Source organism: Poecilia reticulata, linkage group LG1 (genome assembly GCF_000633615.1).
Source record: "Poecilia reticulata strain Guanapo linkage group LG1, Guppy_female_1.0+MT, whole genome shotgun sequence".
In the NCBI taxonomy this organism is placed as follows: Eukaryota; Metazoa; Chordata; class Actinopteri; order Cyprinodontiformes; family Poeciliidae; genus Poecilia; species Poecilia reticulata.
The window spans coordinates 13,214,978-13,241,969 of NC_024331.1; the positions used below are offsets into that span (position 1 = coordinate 13,214,978).

The window sequence follows — 26,992 nt, forward strand, 5'->3', positions numbered from 1 at the left end:
ATATATTTAAGTGGAATATAAGCAGATGGTTAATCTAAATTAGCATGTAACCATTCCTGATACTGACATTTTACCACCAGCAAGCTTAAGAGTACAAAAGCAGGCCTGGACAACAACAGTCATCTCTTGGTATTTTGGCAACTGCAATTGTGCTTGCCACCCTACACCCACTAGATGGCAACATGTTCATTTTATACCAACACCACATTCTAACACTTGGGACTCTGTCTCAGTGCAACTTAAGTCACAACAAGCCACCAATATTTTTTATTCTGAAGGAAAATGATCAAATTTATCTTTAATAAATAAATACAATTCTAAAAGGCTTATTGAATATCTGTATTCACCCCCTTGTGTAAATGCTGTTTGGAGTAAACATTGACTACAGTTACACCTGGAACTGTTTGGGAGTATGCATCTATACTCCCTGTCTACATTTGACGTTTTTGCTAATTCTGCTTTGCAAAATTGCTCAAGCACAGTCAGACTGAATAGAGAGCATCTATGAACAAAAAATTTTAGGCTTTGCAAGAGATTCTCAATTGGATTTACATTTGGACTTTGACTGGGCCATTCTAACTTATTGATATGATATGAACAGTTTGATTTTATCACCAGTTTTATGCATAGAGTCAGTGTCCTAGTGGACGATGAACCTCCTCTCCAAGTCTTTTGAAGCCTTTATCAGGTTTTTTCTATTCCTTTGAATTTTGCTCCATCCATCTTACCATCAACTAACCTACCTCTGTCTTAAAGCTTGGTTCTGTCAACACATTATGTCATTATTAGAATGGTGTGTTCAGAATAAGAGACACTGTTTTGTTTTATTTACTGAGGCCTAGGGTACTGACTAAAAGGAGGGAAATGCTCTCTTCCCCCTTCAGATTTTTAGTTGTAGAAAAAAAAAAAAAACATGTGTCATTTTCCTTCAACTTCACAACAGTGTTCTATTTGTGTAGGTCTAATCATGTAAATCTCAGATAAAATGGGGGTCTAATGGGCAAAACATGAAATGTGGCGAGGTTATATAGTCAATCAATAAATGACCATAGAGGACTAGGCGGGAAAATAATATCCATCCAGATGTGTATATATGTGTCCCTGTACCAGATGGGAAGGACAGCTTGAAGAGGTATTATACAGAAGCTCTTGGGGTACCTACTGAAAAACCTTGTCAATTATTAAGCAATAGAATTGGGCGTTCTGGCCGAGTCAGCAATGTGGTGCTTCAGCCCATCCTAAGATCCCTTACATACACACATGTGCTACAAGTACCATCAATAGTAATCCATCAGAATGGATTACACTGCCTCATTCTGTGTGTGTGTGCGCGTGTGGGTGTGTGTGTGTGAGGGGGTGGGGGGTGCGCGTGTGTGTGCGTGTGTATGCTGCAGCCTCTTATAAGTTGAAGTGAGTAAGTGGGTTTAAAAAGAATGATGAATGCAGATTGCATAGGGTCAATTGCAAGTCAATGGGAACCTCCAGTTTACAACAGACAATGTCTAAAGACTATTGATTGTCATTTAGCAACTATGTTTTGACTGATTCTGTTGCAGTGGACCGCAGAGATCAATAAGTGATTTTAGAAGCCATAAAGTCCAACACAAGCACAATTATTCCAGCAGAGAGAGTGAGGAACAAAACAGACCTGGCAAACAGATGAAGAGCTTTACAGTCTTTCTGAAAGTGACAACGTACATTGTGTTTAAGTTTCTAATGTTGCGTTTATGGGAGTTAAATTTATCCTATAATATCAGCTGTAATCATCTGTCTTTCTATATTACTGTGCAAAGGAAATTACACAATGCCTGATTAAATATCCTCTGGCAGTGCATTGAGGTGTGTCTGGAACCTTCACCTCAGAAAGTCATCTCCTTTTGCATGCTTTTCACCAGATAATCTTTGCATAAAGGTGAAGCATGTTCGTCCTTCTGGTTGAGCAGCTACTATTTAGGTAAAAACAGAGACAGACATACATGAAGAAAAGAAATAGCGGAGTTGAAGCAGTACAGCAGAAATGGGTCATGTTAGCTGGTATATGCTTGTGTACCTGACTCTTTATAAAGTAGGTGGGATGTTGGTCAGTATCTGCATAGTGAAGTATGTCCATCCTGTTAGTATTATTAAGAAGGATGAGGGCTCTCTTAGAAAAATGGAGGAGAGTCRGTCGGTTCATCATCCTTGGGATTCAATTGGTTATCAGACGTGCACATTCATCCGTTTGCAAAGCATTCACTCAGTCCTTGCTGTTAAATCAGATTGCATGCTCCCATGCAATTTCCTCATTTATCATTTTAAGTACAGACTCTGAAGCTCCACCTGCTGAAACCAACCAAAGAATTATTTTACGTGTTGGCCTCGAAATATTTATACTCCTGGAAGTTTTGAATTTAAAATTGTTGAAATTTAACCTAGATGTTTGTATATTTTAGGAAATGAGACTGGCATCTATTAAAATAGAACAATGTGAATGGAGTTACAATTTTAAAAAAAATTTAATAAATAAAAATAATGTAGATGTTTTTATTTATGTAATCCAACCAGAGAGGAATTGGCTCGTTATACAATCTGATACTTTGCATTGTTGTTGCTATTTCTTTCAGGGTATGATATAAGGGACGAGGCAGGAACATATAAGGTCGAAATGGTGGCTGAGACCGAGTGGTTTATTACACGTCAGTATTGGCTTCTACACCTTTTAAGCTATAAACAAACTGCATTACTTTTGCATACAAATGTACAGCATACAACATAAAGCACCATATATATTGTGCWATAAAGCCTCCAYTGAAGCCTAGCACATACAACGCATTGTTTTTTCAGACAAATAGTGTCAGTTTGTAACCAATCAAGTTGCTTTGTTGTTATAAAAATGAAGACAAAGAAATTTGACTTCACAAATCAACATCTTGAAATTGGTCTTCCGTCTCTTTAAGAAGCCCCAATTCTTTTCGGCACTGCACCTTCAGCATGTCATCACAACAATGTTTCTCCATTAAGCCATTCGTATTTTTTTATTTTTTTTTTTTTACCAGCGTTCCACCGAGATGTAGTTCATATGATAAGATCAGCAGACTCACCAGGTGTTGCTGCTAGTCTGAAGGAGTTGAGTGGGGTCAGTCAGGCAGAAGCTCGGAAGATTGGAAAATATCATCTCCAAGCTTTGTYCTCGGTTCCACCAAGCAAAACACCACAGGAGATTTAGGGATTTCTCAACCCTGCATGAAARAATAAAAGTGACACTCCAGGTATGTTTTTGATGAGGGAATAACATTATAACATGAAGTTTTCAAAAGTGCAGAAAAGTAAACAATATTTACAACCAGCAAAATGATATAGAAATAATTTAGAAAACCCTACAATTTTATTAGAAGGTAAATGAACCTTTTAGACACACCATCTAAACAAATAGCACAGCAACTTGTTTGTCAATACATTTATCAATGATGAGACAAACGTTAGGTAGTGCTTACCTAAAGATAGCAGCAGCACTGAGCCATAAACAGCACAACAGTGCCACTTTCTGGCCTAAGCTTGCATTACATTTTGCAAAAATGGCATACCAAAAATMATTTACTGAAAGAGAAGCTTATGCCATTTATAATGTCTGATTAATTAAGCGTACAACTTGGAGGCAMTAAGATCACATGTATATCATTCCCAAACAGTCAGTTGATTCTGAATTAGGAAAAAACAAATCTACAAAATACGATGGTGAACGGTGGCAGCTGGTGAAAAAAAAATCTTGATCATAAAAATCAACAAGAAAATTACTATCACTTTTAAAAAAGAAATCTTAGAAACATTAAGAGCAGCATTAGCAACAAGAAAATCACTATCTACACACTATAATGCTAAACAGAGCAACAAAAATACAGCAACGTTCATAACTGATTATCCGCAAGAAACAAATGATAGCAGGTGAAAAACAGAAGAAGGAAATGGAGCAAGAAAGCACAGCAATATGGCAACCACCAGCATGACTAACAAAACACACCAAGCAACAAAAGCTGTGACTGAACTACAGATATTGTTCAATTGCCAGAGCTTGGAACTAAAGTCAGGAGCAGTATCTCAATGACACAACAAAACTCTCATTATAATGAGATCTATATCTCAATAGAGCCAAAATAAATTGTTTTAAATGAGCAAAGTTGTAACAGTAAACCAGGAACACTTCTTGGGATTTCTAAATGTCTCGAAGAAAACAGGGTGAGAATGAGCCCATTTAAAACATTTTAAATAAGTCGTAATCAGTCAGAGGAACATAATTTTGTCTTGTTAAATCCAGAAACTTTTTTGTTATGAGAAAMAAAGGTTTCTTGTTAAAATGAGAAGGTAAAAATGTAGACTTGCTCCAGCACCCCATTGTCCAGCTGCCACTGATGGCGAGTTATCAAAAAGTAATATCCCTAGTCATAGCGGAGCAGAACACTGTTAATTCCATACGATTGAGTTTAGTACACAGAAACAATGGGAACAAATAAGAAATGGCACACTTACTTAAGACATCACAAAATCACCTACATTTGCTCATGTTCAGACTCACATAGCATTTGTTTTTCAAAATGCCAGCACACAGCGTGGCAGGATAGGAAACTGTGTGACAGCACCGTAGAGTAGACAAAATACAAGACAGTCACAACACATCCATATCTACTTGCAGTGTGAAACTGATGGAGATGAAAACCCATTTCTCGTTTTCACAGCTGACCTTGGTGGCAGCCGAGATGCAACTGGAGGGCAGAAACCCAAATAACTCTGCTGTGAAAATAAAAAAATCAATGCAGGAAGCAGATCTGTTACCATGAGTTAGGCATTCAAGGTCAACTGCAACACTTCTGACTGTCTCACAGTCACAGCTTTGCAAGAAGGTTAGATTGGAAACGAATGACATACAAGAGAAAATACAATTTTTTTTGCAACTCAAGTTTTTCTAAAGAGCAAAAATAGCAACGACAGAGTCATTCTTCCCACTTGCCATAAATTTATTAGGATGCACAGAAACTCCCACCAGCAAATGTCTCCACAGAATCAAGTTTCTCATAGACTTTGTAGCTATATGTGTAGTCAAACATTCCTCTAAAAATGATAAAGCTTGTATATTTAAATGTTTCTAGAACATAAAAGCCTCAATGAAAGCTGCCTAGCTTCATGTTGGAGTCTATCCAGCAGAACTTCAATGGAAACGTATCTGTGTAAATCACACACTAAGKATGTGTGATTTCTTGATGCACAAATTTGAATAAGCWTTCATATTGACACTTATCACCGAATTATGCAACAGTAGACAGATAATATGACTGTGTAATGTAAATGGTGCGTAATTTTCTTTTTGGTGTCACACCCTTATAGGAAATTTTGCCGCGTTATTACCTCAGTAATGCAATTTAAAACTGAACCTCATACAAATKTTGTCCAAACTCTGATGGAGTTCCCTTCAGAATATGTTTGCATATAGCCTTGTGGACCGCCARTCTCTTTCACAATTAGCTTTTGCGGTCTGTCCTCCTTGTGGAGAGTGTTAGTGATTGTTAGACAACTGTCAGCAGTCTTGCGAAATAACTGCGATGCCATAACGGAACATTTCTGTAAGAAACATTGCTATCCATACCCGTTCCTGTATGTTCTGTGCTAATCACCTGCTTTGTTTTACTTGCAGTTCTCGTTAAGTCTAGCAGCACACAGGGGGAAAAGCCTTACAACTTAGGGAAAGAAAGCTTAAGTTATTAGTGTAAGCCTGGCGAAGGTCACATGGAAAATTAGTGGGCTTTTGGTTCAAGTAAAGAAACAATGCACWGGATCAAGATGGAATTGAGAAGATGGAGAAAGATGTCTGTAGGAATGATATAACATAGAACCAGTGCAAACATGAAGAATGTGTAATCAAAGGAGAAAAATATCATGATTTATTCAGTCTTCATTACTTTAAGTGCTTCATGCTTGAGTCTGTAGTTTTGAAAAGTAAAGCCGTTTCTAATGTTCATCGTCAACTATGACAGTTTTTAAAACTAATTTGAATGTTTGCTCAGACGTTGCAAAGAAAGAGAAAATTAGACTTGATTGGAACGGTTCATTAGACACGAAGCTCGACAGTTTTACTCGTGACAGTTATATTCTCTCATAAAGACAGAACTCCAATTTAAAAGAGCTTCAATTTGGTAGTTTAATTTGTCAGATGTTCCATGTATGGGGTCAGAGAGAAGCGACAAGCAAGTGTTACCATCTTCTTTCTCAAGCAGCTCTAGAGGGGTTACAGCTGTTAGCAAAGAAGACGACTTTTCCGTTAAGCTGCTTTTTCTTTTCAAACTGYTTCTCCCCCAAAACCATTTGTTGTTGTTTTATCTGCAGGAAATTTTTAATAGGACTAATGAAAGAGTCTGAATAACTCTTTGTATCACTCAACAAAAGAACATTTCTTACTCTCATTTTTTTTTTTTTTTGCTAAAATCAGTGGTGCCATTTATGTTACGTCAAAAACTGAAGCCATAAACCTGTGCTTCTGTTTACAAGTTTTCCTATTTTTCTGATTGCTTTTGAACATAATTTCCATTCATTTACTTTTTTTTTGTCCTTTATTCATTTTGTAAGTGACAAAAAGTGTGATATATGGATTGCAGCTTAGAGGGCAGGTGWCTGGTGAGATGGTAAAAGAGTCATTCAGGAATGAAAAATGTAGTAAAGCCTTTACTTGAACAGCTGGGGTACAAATCAAAGGAAGAAACTGGAACACATGAGATGGGAACAGCAGGAAATTTTATTATAAGAATAAAAACTTCCTGCTGCTGTGATTTGACAAAAGGCTTGCTGCATCTTTTTGTTTCATTAGCAGATTTCACTCCGGCTTCTCTTCACCTCAGATGCTTTGTTTTAAAGGTCTGCTCAAAGATTTATATGAAAGCATTTATGAAACACATAAATACGATATTATTGCATTAACAGTACACAGCTGTTTTTTAACTCTGCAAACATTTTTCATGTTGTTGCCTCCGCGCAGCCACACAGTCTGATCTGTTGCAAAGGTTAGAGTCTTTGTCAGCAGCTAAGGTCACATCTCTGGAGAGATGTTTTGCAGCTATACACGGGATGACCCATACCTCTTCAGGGATATGTAATCGTGACTCACTGCTCTGTGTGGAAGCTGGCCGTGCTGCATGTTAATGCAAAGGCCTCGTTCACTTCACCCTTACTGACACTCTGATTCAGCAAGACCTTTGGACTCCGGGTGGGATGATGCTGTCAAATTTGCACAATAAGATTTTTCATTTGCTTAACTGAAATGAACTCTGAGTTAGAGCTTTTATTTGAGACGCATTTTGCTCCGTTATTATATTCTTCCCAGTGAAGAGACTCATTRTACAAATTAATTATTTCTGACCTCAAGCTGACTTTTCTATTATGAAAGAAGGATTAAATGCATTGACSTTCAGTAAAAATGGTACAAAACAGGAATTATCAGAAAAAAAAAAAATTAAAGCCATTAAACCGTGAAAAGTGGTAGAATATGATTTGTTAGTTGAACCATAACAAAGTGTGACTAATTACAATTACAGAAATTAGTCGCAGGCTTTTCCCCCAGTATATTATAAGCCTGGCGGGCCCCCAGGCTTTACTTGTGGCCCCACCAGGCTTAGCATTGCTTATTTATTTGAGGTTTCTTTTTAATGTTTGCATTTTTTAAGACTTTTCAAGTGTTAATCTTCCAATCTTTCATTAACACATAATTATCAAGTGATATTTTCATATTTCCTGTCAACTGTAAACATTTTTTAACTCTAAACACGAGAGAACGCTGGATAATAACTGCCTTAGCACCCAACAATCGGGCTTTGAAAGTTTTCTGGGGGAAACCTTGGAAAGATAGGTATTTAAGTTMATTTTCATTTTTCATTGTATCCTTCTTCAACAGTGCAATTTATTTTTTAGATGCTTATTTTTGCTTCATTAAACCTGGATTCTGTGAATTTTTCAAAAAGAAATTGCCTACTAGTCGCCAAGTAACTTATAACATTTCTACAACTATAGGTTCATCAATAGTTTGTTTTGTCCTATCCCATAAAAAAAACTACAAAAAACTCCTGCACCGTTGCGCATGCAAACTGAAATCCCTACATTGACCCAGTAAATACCATCGGAACATTAGACTGTGTAAAACAAAACAAGTTTGACATATCTAAATTACAAAAACAAGATAAGGAGCTCAAACCCGATTAAGATGCAAAAAGGTAAGATGGGCAGAGCGATTATAAAACCTTGTTGCAATTTATTGTTGCAGCGAGACCCAGAAATCTGTAAGCAGTCCTATGACAAATGACTGGACCCTGGCAGTGACACACAGCTCCGGCTGATTGAGCTGTGATCACTCAGCAGACCGCTGCTGTCGGCCGCGCCGCACTAACCATAGCAGATGACATCTAAACGCCACCGTAAATTTTCACCCACGGGTAGGAGCCTCCACACCCCATCACCGCTCTTCCAGTGTGCTTTAATGTTTTTCATGCTTCTGCTCTGCAGCCATAGTTTTTGCTGTAGTCCCTGTGCATTAGTGTCTGTCTCCATTTAAGTGGACACCTTCAACTCCTTTTTCTTCTTTTCTCAGGGCTCCAACAGATGGCTGCSATTTTTCATCCTCTTTCAGAATAAATGATACGTTTTCTGCACTCATTGTGCATCACACTCAAGGTCAGACGCATCTTTATCCACATCGGACAGCGCCACTTTTATAACCGTTAAATACACCTCAAGTTTCTGACACTTGGAAATTCAGCAACCATTTTTTTACAACACAAACACACACTCTGGCACACAACTGTCTTGGACATCATGGTTTCTTTTTATGCTTTTTTTTTATTGTTGTAAGATGCTCCAACGAAGCGGGAGACGGTCGTCAATTCTGTATGAACTGTGGGGGAGCTCAAGAACTACATTCTTTCTTGGTTCAAATTGTTTAAATGTCAAGCATGTGATGTGCCCTTTATGTTGCAGAGCCTGAAGCAAGAATGCAGAGGTCACATCTAGTTTTAGATCAAAATTCTGTTCAAAATATTTAGAGAACCATTATTGTGCAATATTAAGATGAAATATTTTACTTTTTGTAAACGAGATGTTTTGTAGGCATATTGCCCCATCAGCATCATATTTTTGTTTTTCCCCAAAAAATTGTATGCAGCCTGATGGAAAAAAAACTAAATTTATCTGTTTTAATATCTCCCAACCCTCATAGAAAAATGCTGCAATCATCAATTTTGTCACACGGTCATAAAAACTATATTTATCAGGGTCGTAATAAAAAAAAAAAACGGTTCAGATTGTTACCATCTACGATGGATGAAAATGATTTTTTTTTAAAATAAAAATAGAAGCAGGGATAGGAATATCTTTGTCTGTAAACTGGATTCACCAGTTTTTATGTTTGATAACTGTAGTGAGTCCCCCCCACCAATGATTACACAGGCTGAAGCAGATCTAGTTACGTCATCCTTATGCAGGTTTGCACATTTATGTTTCATTTTTTCATGCTTACTGCCTCGGCTTGAATAGGGTTGCATTAAAATTAAATTAATTTACATGCACATATTATATATNATATAGTATGTAATCTCAAAGTTCTTTTGTCTCCCACTAGTTCGCATGAATGAATGTAGAGGACGAGCTGTCATCCAGTGGGATCCTGGGACAGAGAAGAGATGCAGAGGCTGCAGCAGCCACTTTGCCCTCCTCAGTCTGTCTTCCTCTTGTTTTATTTGTGTAATATGTGTTTTGGCATTGGTCCAAAGCTGAGAAGTGCAGCAATAACAAGATTATGAGACAGACGASACTTCATCACCTGTCTGCTGCAATGCCAGGGGAGGAAAATTGATGTGGTGATATATGACTTTACATTACATGAAAAATGTGGCTGTATTTTATATCCAGAAGAGATTGATGCAAATTATTATTTTTTTTGCTAGTTTCCTTTCTGCAACATAAGTTATGTTCAGTTTAGCTAAATGACTTTTACACATTCTTTCTTGAATTGTCAATTCTCTGCAAATGGATGAATTTGGAAAAACTTGCAAAACGCACACAAACAAAATCACAATATTATAATGGAGTTTTTGAGTGCATAATTTTGAGAAAATAAATTAATTTAATACAATTTGAAAAAAGGCTGCAACATTAAAAATGTGGAAACAGTGAATATTCTCCAGATATATAATATGATTCAACTGATAAATTGAGTTACTGACACAAAAGAACAAAAGAAATTTCCAATAATATTCAGATTTGTTGAAAACTGATGTACATGATCTCAGGGATAGAAGTGAACCTTTTAATATTATACCCAGATTAAAAAAGTATTGGAACTGGATGTGCTATTACAAAGAGACCCATTTTCTAACAATATAAAATGAAATGTTTCCATTTTAATCCCGGCACAAAGACTAAAGAAAAAAAAAGATGCTGTTCTTCTCATGTATCCCTTTTGCATGTGTCTGTGTGCATTTGCTTCCCCTCATAGTGCACCTTTAGGTGGTTTAGCTTCACTCAATACTGTAACTAAATACAATGATCTGCCAAAAACAATTACCTGATTTTAAGGTCCCACTCATTCATTGAGCTGACACTGCCTTTGAGGAGAAAGTAAGCTGACATTTGAATTTGCATCGGAGCAGGGTTCCTTGCTGGTAGAGTCGAGGGTGCAACAATGTCTCGCCCCGGCCAGCGCGAGGCTGTGTTTGTGTGTGTCAGAAGCGATTGGTGCGTTTTGGCTCTGAAGAATGCACAATGTTTCCTCCGTTTAGACGTTAGACTGGATGGCTTAGCTGGAAGAAATGAGACTATAGATAGAAATACGAATGGAAAGATGGGTAACACTAAGAGAGAGAATGAAAAATGGACATTATAAAAAAAAAAGAGCTTTGGAGGGGTGGAACATTAGCAAAGTTTAAACATTAATCAGAATTTTAATGTTTGTTTTTAATAAATTGAGTTTTCTGTAAACATTTTAGTTCAAATTTGACTGAAGATGTTTCAAGTCAACCATTACTATCTATTATTATGTGTGATGTCCAGCAGAGAATGAAAATACAACTTCACACTATTGGTTATCTGTCTTGCATTTCACTGACATAATGTCATTGGATAACACCCACATTGCTTTACTTTACATTTAACACTGCAGCATGCACAGTTTGATCACCAGGTAAGTTAGGCCAACAAAGTTTTTTGGGATGTGTAAAACAAATACGCAGCACTTTCACACCATATATGCCATACAGTATATGCACCACTGCTGCACAATGTATTATTTAACTTCACATTGCACTATCCAGACCCTTCGCTCATCTCGGCATGGACGCTAATAAAATACAAGAGACAGGGCGAGGATGGCTCTGTTGGTGGAAGGGGCTCACCATGGGCAGAGTCTGAAATCCTTCATGTGGTTCTCTTGGGTTTGGCTCCTGGGCCATTTGCTGCACGTCTTCCCCTTCCCTCTCCTCCTCATTTCTTTTCCATTTACTGTTCAATAAAGGCCACGGAAGTCTAAAAAAATCTTTTTAAAACAATTTAAAAAAAAAAAAGAGAATCTTTCTAAATAATATGATTTATAYTTATCTGACCACTGGGGGTACCCCCGAAGGTTTGAAATTACACCATCAGGGAGTCAGTTCATCACTTCACTTTAAATATAAAAAAACATAACAAAGACACCGTGATATTACCTCAAAAGTAACATGAACACTATAAATTCAACACACTTGATCCTAATAAATATGCGTCATTCAAACTGCGAGCTCATCAAAAGTAACACCTATTTTATCAGTGATAAAGGACTTGATTTCCTGCCAAATTGGCTGCATTCCTCATGCTTAGACTGACATAACAGAGTACCATCATGTGTGTCTACATGCATGATTGTATGTGGACATACATAAAATCATGCATGTAGACATACAATCATGTCTGTCATTTCTACATTGGAAGAAATGAGACAGCTGTTTCAGACTGATATATCTGGGTTACATTATGAATTAATATCATTTCAGTGTAAGTTAAGCATTATCTTAAGGACAGTGGTTGAGAATAACAGCCCTCAGGATCGATTACCATAGCTTTAAGGAAGCAAGAGTTGTTTGTCCCAAGAAAACGCCTACAAACATAAGGCATCTTGTGAAATTTGTAGATGTTTAATATAGCATGTCATTGTGCTACACAAATATCAATTTTTTCAGTGGTTTCAATTAGTAGAATTAGCTTTAATGGAAGCATCGGTCTGATAGATGAGATATCTCTCTTCTGCAAGTAAGACAGATGTTGAATCTGTACAGAACTTACAGTAAACTGTCACAAATGGTAACTTTGCCTCAGGAAACCAGAATATCTACACCAAGAAAGGATATTCTGGGTTCAGATATGATTCTGTTGTTGAAATGTTGATGTTACAGATGCTTTATCTGCACAGTTATTAAATATATGCTGACAGATATTAATAATTTAATGTCTAAAAACAGAACTATTTAATTACTTAAGTAATTTAAGCAAATGGACCCGAGTAGGTACATTTTAAGACCCGATTACAATATAAATTATTTATCTAGCTGCTAATCTTGTGTAATTCCTTCTGAGACATATTGAGTGAAATCTACCCAAATAAATGTGTTTTACTACAGCAAAAAAAATGTAATGGTCTTATATAAATTCAACATGGATTTCCTTTCCTACAGCCTCCTGTTCCACGCACAGTCAGAATGTGTTGGAGTGTTTCAGTGCATGATTTTAGTGCTATTAAGAACACTGCTCCCTATGAATTAAACTGTATTTCCTGATCACTCAGCTTTTTCACTCGGGGTAACAAGACGGTTTCATTTGAGCTCATTTCTGATAAGCTGCTATTAAAATGCAAACATGTTGTAGAAGAATTAAGCAGAGTAGTGATACACAGTCTGACTGCTGTGCTGACTGGGCTTTTTCTGTGTTTGTGTTGCAGGGTGGTAATTTGTTTCAGGGAGGTGTTGTAGATTAATTTCTAATTCAGTGGGACAGTCTGGATTCGGTGAACTGCCCCACTGCCATACCCAGTCCCTTTTGAACTTAATCACCTTCCCCATCTTGAAACACTGCTTTCTTTTGGTCATTCATTTTGTAGGAGTTCATTCTGGCCTGCAGGAGCAGAAATCAATACAGTCCAGGCTGATTTTGATGTGTGGAAAGGAAATTTTGTAGTTTTCACTTTTACAGTGACTGTGAATGATGACTGGGAAAATAAATCAGTTTTAAGGCTATATTTAACAACCAATTCACCATTGTATGGTAGACTTTCCCAAATTTCAGTGGCTTAAGCCTGCAGAGCAAAAATAACGGTGCTTGACAAATCAAAGGATGCTAAACGGCTGAAAAAATGCAGGGTTTTTTTTGTTGGTTTTTTTGCTACAAATGACACAAAAACATAAAATATCTAAACATTCTTCTTCTCCCAAGACCAGAGAGAAAATTAAATGTTAGTTTTTAGCTGTGAAATGGGTTTTGGAACATGTTCGCATTAAGAGTGACCTCAGTCAGCCCTATGGTGTGTCTGTGGTGCAGTAATGAGAGCCGGCTGTGGGCTGAAGATGAAGGGAAGGAAGATCAGGACACTCTGTCTCAAACACAAAGGGCAGAGGCAATGATTCACTCTCATCAAGTGTTTCAATATCAGAGCAGAGTAACATTCTGACTGTAATGAGAGATTGCTGTTTTTATTTCTAAAAAAAATTTTAATAAAAAATAGCCAGATAAAACAAATAAGCATCTTAGTAATTAAGTACTTGTTTCTATCTTAGGATTTCATTTTTTTTATTATTTTCTTTTTTGGATTTTGGATTTTTTTTAAATGGTGTGACAGGCAGGGGAGGGTTTGATATGGGCGAGATGGCTCACTGCCCAGGGTGCCATTTAATGTTCGGGAGGAACAAGCCCTGAATGTTGTTCATTTGTCTGCTAAAAAGAGGAATAATCAACCACATGTGTTGTTAGCACCTAAGTTAACGTGCAAGTGTAAATCTGCAGAATAAATCTGAAAACTATGAAAACTTATGTTTATCCATCTACTGCTTACCTAAATCTAAGGAAACTAAATTTAGCACATACAAGAACACATTCTTAAAATTAACTGCACTAGTCAGTCTGGTAAAAGAATAAAAAGCCTGCACAATTTTACTGGACACATTTATACAGTTTTGCTCTATTTTCATTAATTTTTAATGTGCAAGACCATAATTTTTTTTTTCTTTACCGTTTATGAATTTCTTTGGATTTTCTGTTGTAGTTTCCTCCTGCATTAAATGCAGAGGAAGAGTGAAAACCTGGAGAGGGAATGGGTGAGTTAAGCTCCCAGAATGTAGAAGAGCTGTGTGGGAAGCATAATCAAAGCTAATGTACTAATGAATGTAACACATGATCTGTTGATGGTGCTGTGGCAGATAGAAGAGTACAAGAAATAGCAAGAAAGCACATTTAATTTAAGACATTTGTTTTCTTTGTAATAACTAATATTTTTTACTTTGTGAACCACTTCTATGCATAAAAGATATGCTTTTAAAAAAAAAATAAGATTCAAGTTACAACCTCAAACTTCAGTATATTACTTCAGCGCCTCCAGAGGTTAGAGGTTGAAAAACCACTTTGAAGAAAGCGTCAGGTTCAAGCCAATGAATCAAAGAGCGCTACAATACAATGATTTAGAGCAGTTATTTTCTACCACCATGTTGTTTGCCTATAAAACATTTAACTTCATCAAATTCATCATTTTACATTTTGTTTAGTTATCCTTTAAAAAGACATTCATCTGCCTCATAAAGCAAATTTCTTCTAACCTTGTGAACCTTTTCAACCTGTCCACTTTACCACTGTCCTTGTTGCACCAGACATCCCAATCATCCAGGAAGCTCTCCAACTATAACAAGTGAACCTGCTGAGCTTCAGGTTATATGCAAAAAAAAAAACTCCATTGTGAGGTCAAGTGTCTCTCGTGTATTTTTAATGCAGTAAAAAGCTAAATTCATGGCACTGGATCAGGAGTATAATTATGAAGCTTTTGTTCATTTTCTAAGGAAAGTGTTGTCTGCACATCACATGTTATATTGCACTAGGTTTTAAACACCTCTTGCAACACTTCCTGAATAATTTCTCTGCAGCTCTTAAGCAGCAAAGTGCTCTTATATTTTCAATACAGTGTGAAATGTGTGCTAAGCGCAGACACCGGGGATAGATCATGTTAATAAATTTTAAAAAGAGAGACAAAGTCACAGCTCTCCATCACTACTCAGGTGGGCGCAGAGAATTAAGCCTGGAGCACTCAGAGGTCTCTGTGGCGCACTCAGTGTCAGCATTTTAGGCATAGCGATGCTGCAGAAAGACATAATACCTTTAAACTAAAAAACTGATTTAAAACATGCAGACACGCACACATTTATCTACGGTGGAGTGTGTATTTATGCACAGAAGGGGCTCATATTTTACATGATAGGCACATCGACTTTGTAACCAACACACATCCCCAGTCTTTTTGAAGAATGGCTTGGACTAGACACAGCCTCCTGGGTGATTAAAGAAGATGATCTGGGGGCCATTTCTCACAGCTTAGGACACAGATGTGAGGATATGGTATATTATCAGGGAACTGAGCCAGACAAGACATGTACTCACTCATTCATTCATTCATTCATTCATTCAAAGTAACTTTGGCTGCTTAATATTGAGGTTTAAACGGTTTAGTTCCTGCTTGTTTACAGATCATTAGAGAAATTAAGCACTGAAACTAGAATAAGCTTCCACATTAGCAGCTTGACTTTCTGTTGATGCATCGTATCAGTCAGGTGTGAAAAACATTGCAAACAAACCGACATGGGCCACAAAGTTTACCGTTTAGTGATAAACATGCACTACTACTACTGGTAATCTGCTCTGCATCCCCAGAACCAAATACGGAAAAGCAGAATTTACCTTCTATGCACCACAAATCTGGAACAAACTTCTAGAAAACTGCAAATTAGCTGAAACATTAAGTTCCTTTAAATCAAGGCTAAACACCCGCCTGTTTAGAGTTGTTTTCAACCCATAATCACTGGAACATTATCCAACATATTTGATGTGTAATGCTGATTTTGATGATGGCACTTGACAAGACGTAATGTTTGTTACTGGTTTCACAAATTGATTACATGATGCATTTTTATGTTTTTATGATGTAACGCACTTTGAAGCAAAAGCTCAGCTGTCTAGATCTAAACTGAAAACCTAAATGGCCCAAATGGTGAATTTTTATCCACTCAATAAATATAGTTCGTATAAAGATAAAATGTTTCTTTTTTAAATTAATTCAGTGTAATAGCATGCTACTGTGATAAAGGGAGGATTTATTTTTAGAGTGTGTTTACTTAATTGTAAGTCGTGCTTATCAGTGTGCCACAGATGAACTGTATGTTTGTTTGCCCCTAAAGCCCCAAACAAGATGATGCACCAAACTGTTGGAATTAAATTTGCCATCGCTGCCCGTCTTTATTGAGTTTCAAGTGATGCATTCCTCCTTGTTCTCTGCAACACATTAGACAGTGGGATGTATGCTATTGTTTCACTCTTGGTGTTTTTTTAACTTTGCATATTTATATACAGCAGGTCCTATCGAGCATGTGGTTAAGATTGTAAAATTAAACATCATATTTTAGTTCACATGAGCATGCATCTGTGGAACTACCTGAAACAAATGTTGATCTACGTAGAGAGAGCGACGGATACTGTAACGATCAGGAGGAGATAACCTCATTTTCTCCTCTCTATTCTTGTGCATTACAATGCAGAATCACAATATGTTTTCAAATGCAGCACTTATGCCAGGCATCGACTCCGACAATGACTCTCCAATAAGTGGCATGTTACGACCCAGCTTTAGGGGTGAAGGGATACAGAGAAAATGAAACCAGCTCCCAGGAGCACCCAGGCCAGGCTGGCAATAAATGAAGGGAAATCAATCAGGGCTTTCTCATTAAAACGATAATCAAGTACGCCTGCTGAGGTGCCATTGATTTGAAAACACTCTGAGTGACAGCTGTGCTAACTTCAGAAGCGGTCGGTTAGTGATGAGTCACGATGAGTGGGACTTTTAAAGCAAGCTCACTTGTTATATTCTGCCTCCTGGCTTAGATCCAAAGGACAACAGCAGGTCACAGAATTTGTTTCAATTGAGGATTTTAAAGGAGTGATTGAGATTTTATTTATTTGATGGTTTGAAAGTTGTAATAAAATTAAACTTATAATGATTCATCTGGGAGTAATATTAGCTTCTTGGGTTTATTCTAACATTGTGACCTCAGACTTCCCGTCTTTCTGCCTCTGCACTTGTGCTGCAGCTCCAGGCCAGCAGTCCACCCACAGTGAGGCGCTTCTACGCACCAAAGGAAACTTTTTTTTTTTTTTTGCTCTTCAGTTTCACTAAATTATTAAACACAGTTCCCCCTCCAGGCATGACAATATTAGCTTATCACCTGTGTGAGGGGTTTCATTTCACTTTCATCAAAGTAAACATAATTTCCAGTGGGGGAGAAAAATATTTTTTCACCTTTGAACTTTAGAGGAGGAGAATGTGCTTTTTAAGATCCACTGTCCTCTGGTCTTCTATATTTTGCTATTTGAAGGTAGTAAATAAATAAAAAAAATCTGTGGTGATTGAACCAATGAACAAACACACGAGCTTTAAAAAGCAGAAAGCAAAGCTATGAACTTACATTCTTCTGTCAAGACTTTGTTTGAAAAGTCAAAAACTGGAGACAGCTCATATTTTAAGCTGGGAAACAATAGTAGGCTGAACCAGCACCTGAGTTTTTAAGCAGAGAATAACAGCATTTCCCAAAGCAAACTTATATGTTCCTTTCTCAGTCAAGTGAAACCAAACGACTGTCTGTCATTGATTTCTCATCCTGGAGGGTGACTAACTACCCTGAGGGCTGATGTTAATGCTGACTGAGGCTGTAAAATCTGCAATAAACTGTTGCTGTTTGAATTGAGCAGCTTACAATTTACAGACCTGACTGAGCTTCTGTTTCCTGAGACTTGAGATTTTTCTCCTCTCCCTGTTAGAGACGCGGAGAAACAAGAGGAAGAGCAAAACGTTCAAAAGGTTACAGAAAACAGAAAAAATAATTATGTTAATTCTTTCCATTTCTCCAACCCAAATGTATTGTTTGCCCACATTAATGTGTGTGGTTAAGAAAACGATGGAGAAAGTTTAAAGAAATAATTGGTGCAACCAACAGAGTTACAGTCTGTAGAGCACCATACAAATATGCAACATCTCTTTCTCTGAAAAGAAAGCTGAGTTCACGAAGCTTCTATTTATATCATTAAATACCATAGCTGCCACTATCACAATGCAAATTCATCCATCCACCACTCAATCAAAAAACATCCAGTTAAATATAAATGTATATATACAAAACTTTGAATGGAAGAGAGTTGGCTACTGCATGTAAAATGTTATCCGCCAAGGCAGTTGGGACAGGACCTCAAAATCCTGACCATTCCCCTTTAACATCACACATTAGACATTAATTTATTTTTTTTTTCCCAGAAGGGAGGGGAGCATGAAATTGGGGCTGTGTTTGGTCCATATTTGTCTCGTCTAGAAATATAAATAAAATGGGTTTGTTTTATGTATATAAAAAAAAAAGCAACAAAAACAAATCCTCTGTCTGAGTCGTAGGGCTTCAGTTTTTTTAGTTGTTGCATATATTGTAGGTGTTTAAAGCACAGGAATTACAGTTTGCAGCAGTTCAGTATGAGCTCTGATAAAACCAACGTGCTGAACCTGAACTACATGATTTGAAGCACAACAGAGGACTCACAGCATGTTCACAGCTTTAGAGAACTCAACTTTGTGGCAAATGCCAACATCGTGTTCACAGACTGTAAAGCAGCTGGCAGGCAGGTGTTGTGTTTTTATCATCTTCATATTCTTCACACTTTTTTTTAATATAGCATAAAAACTTGAAAGTTTCTACATTTGAACGTGTTTATTTTCCATGTAAAATATCTTTACGGACGACTTGCTCTTTCTTACTTCTGGATTTGGTCTCCGGATATAATTATAAACATACATGGTTATAAAATTATCAGAGAAATACTCCAAGGATTTTTTTTTAAGGCAAATTAAAATTATCTGCTTCCCTAAAAACAAAACCTTCTCTGTGGTCAATTCTTTGGATTTAAACTTTTTTTTAAACTTTCTTTTGAATGTGTGTGAATGTGCGTTTCTCAAAACAGATCAGATATTTTAACATGCAAAACTAAAAGGCGAGATAGTTGGGTATCTACTCCATCAGGAGTTTGGGCAGCTAACTTTACACGAAAAAAGACAAATACACCTCAAACAGTTTGTGTGTGTGGCCTCAAACAAACATTTGATGCAACTGTTACAACTGCTGAAAGTGATGAGCCAACTCATCAACACTGCAACATATTTGTGCATAAACTGCTAAACAGAAAACAGCAGTTTACAGGAGCTACTCAAATATGGGCCAACTTTTTCTGTTTTACAACTTAGCATAATACACATGCACTGTAAACCCCAACAATGAAGCAATAGTATTTAAATAGTTCTTATTATACCCAGTTACATAACTGTCTTTGTACTTCTACAGTTTTATTTCCACATGCATCACTTTCATAAACTAAGTTATCAAAATGAATTTTACTGTATTAACAAATTCCATAATAAAGTCTAATTGGTTTAATAGTGTATTTAACTGTTTTTGACCTATTTTTAAATCAATCACTCTTATGAATGATATTTTAAGTCCATTTTAAATCATGTGTTTTTAACATTTCTATTGTATTCAACCTTAATAAAGTGAACAGAAAACATTGGACGCTTCCTCTGATAAGCGTAAAAGCAGAATGCAGACTTTAATCACCACTGAATAACTAAACTAGCTCTAGGCCAGGTGTGCTCCATTAGCTTAGCCTGATGCTCAGTTTGACGCCACTTTAGCCAAGTAATTTAGTTTTACACAAGCACCTCATGACATGACACATTTACTCCGTTCAACATAGGTTACAGTCACAAACTCATGCTTTTATTGATACTACATGCGTATCTCGGTGGTTAGCTTCTTTTAGCTTATAAACATGAAACAACTCTGCCGCCCATCACTGCGACCGTCTCGGACTACGAGTCCGCCATTTTCTCCACAATGCAGAAAATCAAATGTAAAGAGAGGAGACGTGCGACTTCACACCTTGCCCTTACATCTGTCACGCCCCATAGCACTCACGAGCTATTGTTACTGTTATCTATCACAATTTGCCTCACAGCTTACCTTTAAAACACAGAAAACCCAGGTTACTGGAGCAGAGAACTGGCCAACTTCTTCTTCGTTAGAGGGTCAGCAACKGGTGGATACGGCACTCAGCGCCCTCTGCTGGTAAAACATATATTAAACTTTTAAGTAATAATATGGATCTTAGATTTATCAAAAGAAAGTGACCTTGGACATAGCAATAAAATGAGGGGTTACTATTTTCATCTATTTATTTCATTTTGCCAAACAACCAAATGTAAGAAAGATGATCTCTGACTTGGTTGAGACATTTTTTTTGAATGGAAATTGATTATTCTGTATTGTTTCTGAAATAAACTCCATGAAGAATGACATTTTTGGTGAGGAGTCATCACAAGGCAGTGAATAGCCAATCAAAAATAAACATGGGATAGTTTGACAGCTACATCATGTTAAACATTCAATTCCACTTTTGTTTCTAAAGGAGATCCTTTCAGATGTTGGAGAGATCTTAAAAATGTCAACAATCCATTATTTTACCCATGTAATGATAGGTGCCTATGCAGAAGATGATAATCAGTATTAAACATTAATGAYGAATTATTTTAAAGCCACTTGAATTCCTAAATTAAACAATATTAGACTGTAATRACAATTTTAATTTGTCTTATCAGACACAACTATAAGAGCCAGAAAGGTCATAAAAACTCAATTCTCTATTGGTGGAAATAAATTTTTTTGAATAAATGCAAGTAGTAGTGAAACCATTTGAAAGGATCCTGAAACTAAAGGTTTTTGAGGTGAAACATTTAATACGAKGTTTGTTTTGTACTAGCACTTGCTCACTCATGTTGTCAAAATGTTTTATTTGTTTGTTTCTTGTCAAATTACATATCAGCGGCTGGTGGTGACACTTTCTGAAAATAGTTTAGCTCTGTTCCCTGTTGACCCACAGCTGAGAAGAGTTTTACGCCCGTTAAACCCTTTTTTTTTCTTTCTTTTTTTTTTTTTGCAAGTACAAACTAAAGTAAAACAGCAAACTCATACAGAAGCCAAGCAGACACGTAGGTGTTCGAAGGGACACAATGATGTCTGTCTGGTGACCCATGGAGCTGTCTGTCGGTTGTTTGCGTGTGTGTAGGAAGGCAGGGGGTGCATGCTGAGGTGGCAGCTGCACAACAGCACACAAGGGAAATCTTTGACAGAAACGAGGAGATGTGTGTCAGCACTGACCCCAGAGATGACCAGATGGATTAGCAGGGCCACATCACATTGTAACACTCTGTCGCCCATGTGGGGGCGACATGTGGTTGACGCTACTCTGTCTCTCTTTTTTTTTTCTGCAGGAGATAAAAAATGTAACTTGTCACCAAACACACTGTGTAAAAGCCTAACTTCTTATGACCTTATGGAATCATGTCGAAGAGATAGGTCGCTATCTCTAATCCATGTCTATAGTAATTACACAATCTCCCAGAAATATTTTTATGTCTTGATCAAGGAGTAAGAGCTAGAACTGTTGGAAGTGACTGAAATAGGCTCSACTGCAGAAAATCAAAACTTTCAAAGGCACCTGTCAGTGGTACTTAAACAGATCAAGAGCAGACTGATCCGACTCCAACAGAAATCATGGAAAATGAAGCTGACGGATCACCTTTAAATTCTAAATGAAGAGTAAAACAGGACCTATTTGTTTTGACTTTTTTAAAACTGTTCTGCCTTTGTTGTGTGTTTGGTTGTGTATTGAATAGCAAAGGCAGAAACTCWGACAGGTCATCATTCATGCAATACTCCCACAAAGGTAGAAATAACCCTGGCAACATTTCTGCCATTTTCCATCATGCAACCAGAAATTTGTCAAAATAATCTTTTTTTATACCAAGAAAACATTATTTCACTAGATAACCCTTCAGCTATTTATTCAAGTCCCTGATTTATGCTTTTCACTGTCCAACTTAGACTAGAAATGAAAACGGGTTTAAGAAATTACTCAAGCTTATTGACATTTACTTTAATAATGATGCAGAAATTGTTCTTAAATGTAAATTGTTGATGCAAGACTGTATTTGCATCATGTAAAAGAAAAACAAAAACATGTCCTTGATTTATATTAGTGGTTTTAACTTAGTGAYATATTTATTTACTGCTGGGACTCAAGACAAAAAAGCTGCCGGTGGCCTTTTCATGAACTCTTCCCCGCAAAGAAAGGTTTGCAGTGGAAACACTGCAAACCTCCTGCAGGGAGTCCCAGTGTGAAAAGGTACCCATGCAGTGCTTGACAAAGTTATTGAATTGTTGTTATTATGAATATTCTGCCAAAATGTTAAGCTCTGAATTACTCAAAGCTGCTAAAACTAATTTCACCCTYGATGTCATTTCGGAAGATATTTACAGGGTTTATTGTTTGAAAACTYGTGTCTGTGTGATTGCTTTGGGGGAAAGAGRAAAAAGAAAGACACTGAATTATAAAATTATATTTTGTCAGCTTCATTGTTAAACACATAATTCACGCAACCCGAGTCATCTCTCATTTTGATTTTCACTAAAAGCAATGCAGTATTTTCCCTGTGTTTAATTTTTCACTTGTTTTTAAAATGTGCGCCCCAACAAATATATGCAGTCATATAAGTAACCGACTTATTATAATCAAACACTAGCGGAAAAAGGGCTGCAGGCATGATTATGCAGGCATTATGCTGCAGGCAAATGACTAATTAAAGGCTTTTGAATGCCTTGTTTATACAGCTTAGGGTAATGTCGCATCTATTCTGCTTGTTTGATGTCAGAACAGTAGAAACTTAACTTTGTGAATCTGTTGTTAATCTCTCCTTACCCCAAACAACTCAAACCTCTCATCAGCATTGTTCTCCTTTAGGGTTGKGCAATGTGACGATCTCAGATTGTTTCATGCTCAGATGCAAACATTTTCCTCCCATCACTTTCTTTCAAGTGAAAATAAAATAAAGCATGCAGGTTTTGATAACCATGTACTGTTATAATGCTAGTCACGACCTAGCAGTTTTTGGTAAGTAAATAAATAAACATTTAGATGAGTGGTTTCACTTTTTAGAGTGCTCTTGTTTGATCTGTTTAACTGGTTACCAGCTTGTGAAATTGACTGAATTACCAGTATCTGAGAACACTAGTCAAAGCAGCCAAGCCAAAAACAAGTTGGTCGATGCTTATATTTAAAGCGACAATAGTGCAAATTTCACAGCAAAGCTTTATCCAGGTACTAAATGCTCTGAACTTCAAATAGATAATTAAATCCACTTATCATCGGTGCTCACAAAACCACAAGAGTRTGTGTACATCAAGTGTTCAGGCTATAAGCTGCAATTTATCTCTGACAGGTGTCATTTAATACAGACAAAGATAACATAACATTTTCTCTCAATAAAAATGACACCCCTGTTGATGAGGCTAAACTGTAGTGAATTTGCACACAATTTCCATACTGTTACTAATGCATTGGGCATCTAAAGTGGACTCTATYAGTGTTGTTGCTTTACTTTCAAATTAGGATAAATCATGTTTGGTTAGACAAAACAGTTTGAGGCAGTGTGTATGATTTGTTTTAAATGGGARTGTATTCTACTAGCAAAATTATGAAAACTGGTTTGGATGGATATCAATACTTTTCGGAAGTCAGTGAATACATTTTTCTTTTTTCTTTGAAAGCTATGTTTTATGTATGKAAATTGTAATAAATAATAATGGTTACTGTACTGTAAAAACCCTTGAATGTAATGATATACTGCCATACTGTTCTCTCCTGATCTGTTTGAAATCTTCCAATCTAGTATTTTCTTCTCTTCTGACTTTTGATCCCTCAGGACTTCRCTGTAAGTGGCTCTTCTTCTCCTATTTCATTTTCAGCACCATGGACTACATTTTCACTGTGTTGAGGACATTGAGATCTTTATGAGTTTCAAATCCCCCGTGGCTGTATTGYCTCATAGAAATAAAGTCCCGGAAGCAAGATTTCTCCAACTCACCTACGACAAACTTGACATGTTTATAATTGGATCAAAATCTCACACTGAATCTGCTCAGACTTCAGTCTCACTCTCAGCCAGTCCATTCTAACCCGTCTTCACACATATGCAGCCTTGGAAATCAAGTTTGACGGCTTCCTATATTTGAGAGTCACTATAACAGCATCCCTAGAACTGGATTCTTCCGCATCAGAAATTCAACTCTCTTCTGCTTTTCAGACAGCATCTCCGCCACCTTTAAYGCCAACAACCACACCACTTTTCACACCTGACTGGAATCCTTCCTCAACATCACATGGTCCGCTCTCTCCTCGTTCAGCTATGTCTCTCTAGAAAACAAGATTTCATAGTTAAGAACTCTGTCTCCTCTTCTTTGGCTTGTTTGTTTCCTGGTGTTCCTCAAGGTTGTGCAGTTGGACTTCTCCTGTTTATTTTGTCCATTGTCTATGTTCTCTTTGTTAGCATGCATATATCAACAAATACATATTGAATTCCTAACTTTCAGAACCCACTCACATCCAGAAATAAAAGTTTGCATAAAAGTTTCTAACTTTCATCAGCTAAATTATGATAAACTATAATTTTAATAGCTGGACCGACCCATTTTTTTTTTTACTAAACTTGAATTCAAATTAAGCGTCACTGTTYACCAGTCCATTCTAAAGCCGCTCATATTAAATTTAAGTCCTGCTTCTGCGTCTCATCATCAACACCTCCAGCTCTGTCTTTTTYCATTTCAATAGCATTCAGTTTCTCCATTCTTTCATCACAGAAGCTGTCCTTAGGAATCTCGAGTCTCCATTACAGACTTTCTTAAAATTCAAAAATTAAATGTAAACAACTTAAAACTGGAAGCTGCAACATTCTTGAGGTTTTTAGTGGAACAACAAGTGATATTAACGTCTTTGCAGCCCATTGTATCTGCAGCTTCATGAAGACAGTATCAAATAACTTCTGCAGTAGCAGCCATSCAGCCATCCACTGGTAAAGGATATCTGCTGCAGTCCTTGCAGGTGAAAACATGAATTTCTGTATCTGCATTTTGTTTGTTTGTAGGGATCGCTACTCCATTTCCTTATATACTAATATGTTCATGTCTTTGTGGTTATCTCTCCTACATAGCTAACTAGTATGTTATATGTATTACATGATTCTGTTTTTTTTTTTGCAATAAGAAAGAAATTTGCCTTTTTCTTGTGCTTCCTGGGAAATATATATTTGGGTTTGTTAACTTTTCTCCCTCCCAGTGAAAGAGGCAGTACATCACAGAAGTGAATCAGATGGGGAATCAGACAATTGTGTGGGTACTTATGGCTYCTCCAGAGGGAAATACCCATAAAAGGTTAACAAAAGTCACCTTTTAGACTGCTCTCACACTCTATTAATCATGTTAAGATGATTACGTAAAGCAAATTATCCATCAAAGTGGGCTCAGGGAGGTCACAAGAATAATTTAGTTTTTTTTTTTCTTTTGCAGCAGTGGAGCTTGGCTGGAGAGGCTTCCAGATTAAAAGCTCAAACAAAGACTGAACTGAATATCACAGAAACCAAAGCGTACTTTGGTTTCTGACTTCACATATGAAATCCACCCACAGAAAAAAATCTTTAATAAAGATGTTTCAAAGGATGGACAAGTTCATCAAGGTTATCACCACACAGTTTAACCAGTGTAATATTGTAGTACTTTACCCAGGGGCTGACCCAAAACATACAATAAATCCACAAAGGATTAGAAAACGGAACGTAGTCTAGTCAAAACCCAAATCTTGATCCCAATGAGATGCTGAACGTGAGGAGTTCAGACAAATGTCAGAAACCGTAAACAACTAAMCAATAATTTTATCCTGGAAAAGACGTGAATTGATAGCCCACTACCGGAATTTATATTCATTTTTACTCAAAATATCAGTAATGAAATGAACGAATTTTAAGATAGATGTTTAATGTAATTCGTCAAGGTTTGTATAACATCTTACTACGAATCCTAACTCAGTGTATCTTTCTGCATAAGAGACCTCCTCTGTCCTCATCTTCAGCACTTCGCTGCAGGATGATAATTCTCCGATGTCACCTCCACATCCCCACTGAGGATCTGTTCTATTCCCCTTGTGTCATCTTCCTCTCCTCCCTGCCATGCCCTCTTAATGTTTGACCCCTCATCGTGACAGTTTGAGCTGCCATTGCCAGAGTGCCTGGAGGAGGCCAGCAGGAGAACATCATGCACCTCCCCACTACCCCTTTCTGTAGAAAGAAGTACTGAAATGGAAAGGGAGTCCACCTACATGTGCAGCTCCAGACCCGTTTCCATTAATAGCAGAACAGAAAATGTGTTATCTGACTGAATCATGTAAAAAATATATATATATTTTCAAGAACTAAAAATAAATCAMCATTGAAGAAAAGTTATGCTTTGTCATGTGGAAAGAGATATTTTTCCAAGACTTAGTTGTTTTATTCAGTTAAATTGAGAGATAGTAAATCACCAATAACAACACATTGAGAATAATTAATTAAAGAATGGCCTTGAAAACAAACACAAAAAAAAAAATCTACACTTCTCATCAGCTGTGATTAATCTTGTTCTCCTCCCTTGCTGCTTAGTTTCAGACTGCCCCCACGGTGTCCCTGTTGTTTGCCTGATTGATCTAAAATACACTGCTTTTGAATCTTTAATTTTCATTAAACAGCGGAGTTTAAAGCTTG

General features: G+C 37.0%; 1 long non-coding RNA gene across 1 annotated transcript; it reads right to left on the minus strand.

The window, feature by feature from the left end:
* Positions 1 to 3,108: 3,108 nt before the first annotated feature.
* LOC103464931 (uncharacterized) lies at positions 3,109 to 20,388 on the minus strand. Its single transcript, XR_533724.1, has 3 exons — positions 20,331 to 20,388; positions 18,041 to 18,086; positions 3,109 to 3,218 (listed from the first exon to the last, which is right to left on the minus strand). It is a non-coding gene; the product is annotated as an uncharacterized LOC103464931 (long non-coding RNA).
* Positions 20,389 to 26,992: the final 6,604 nt, after the last annotated feature.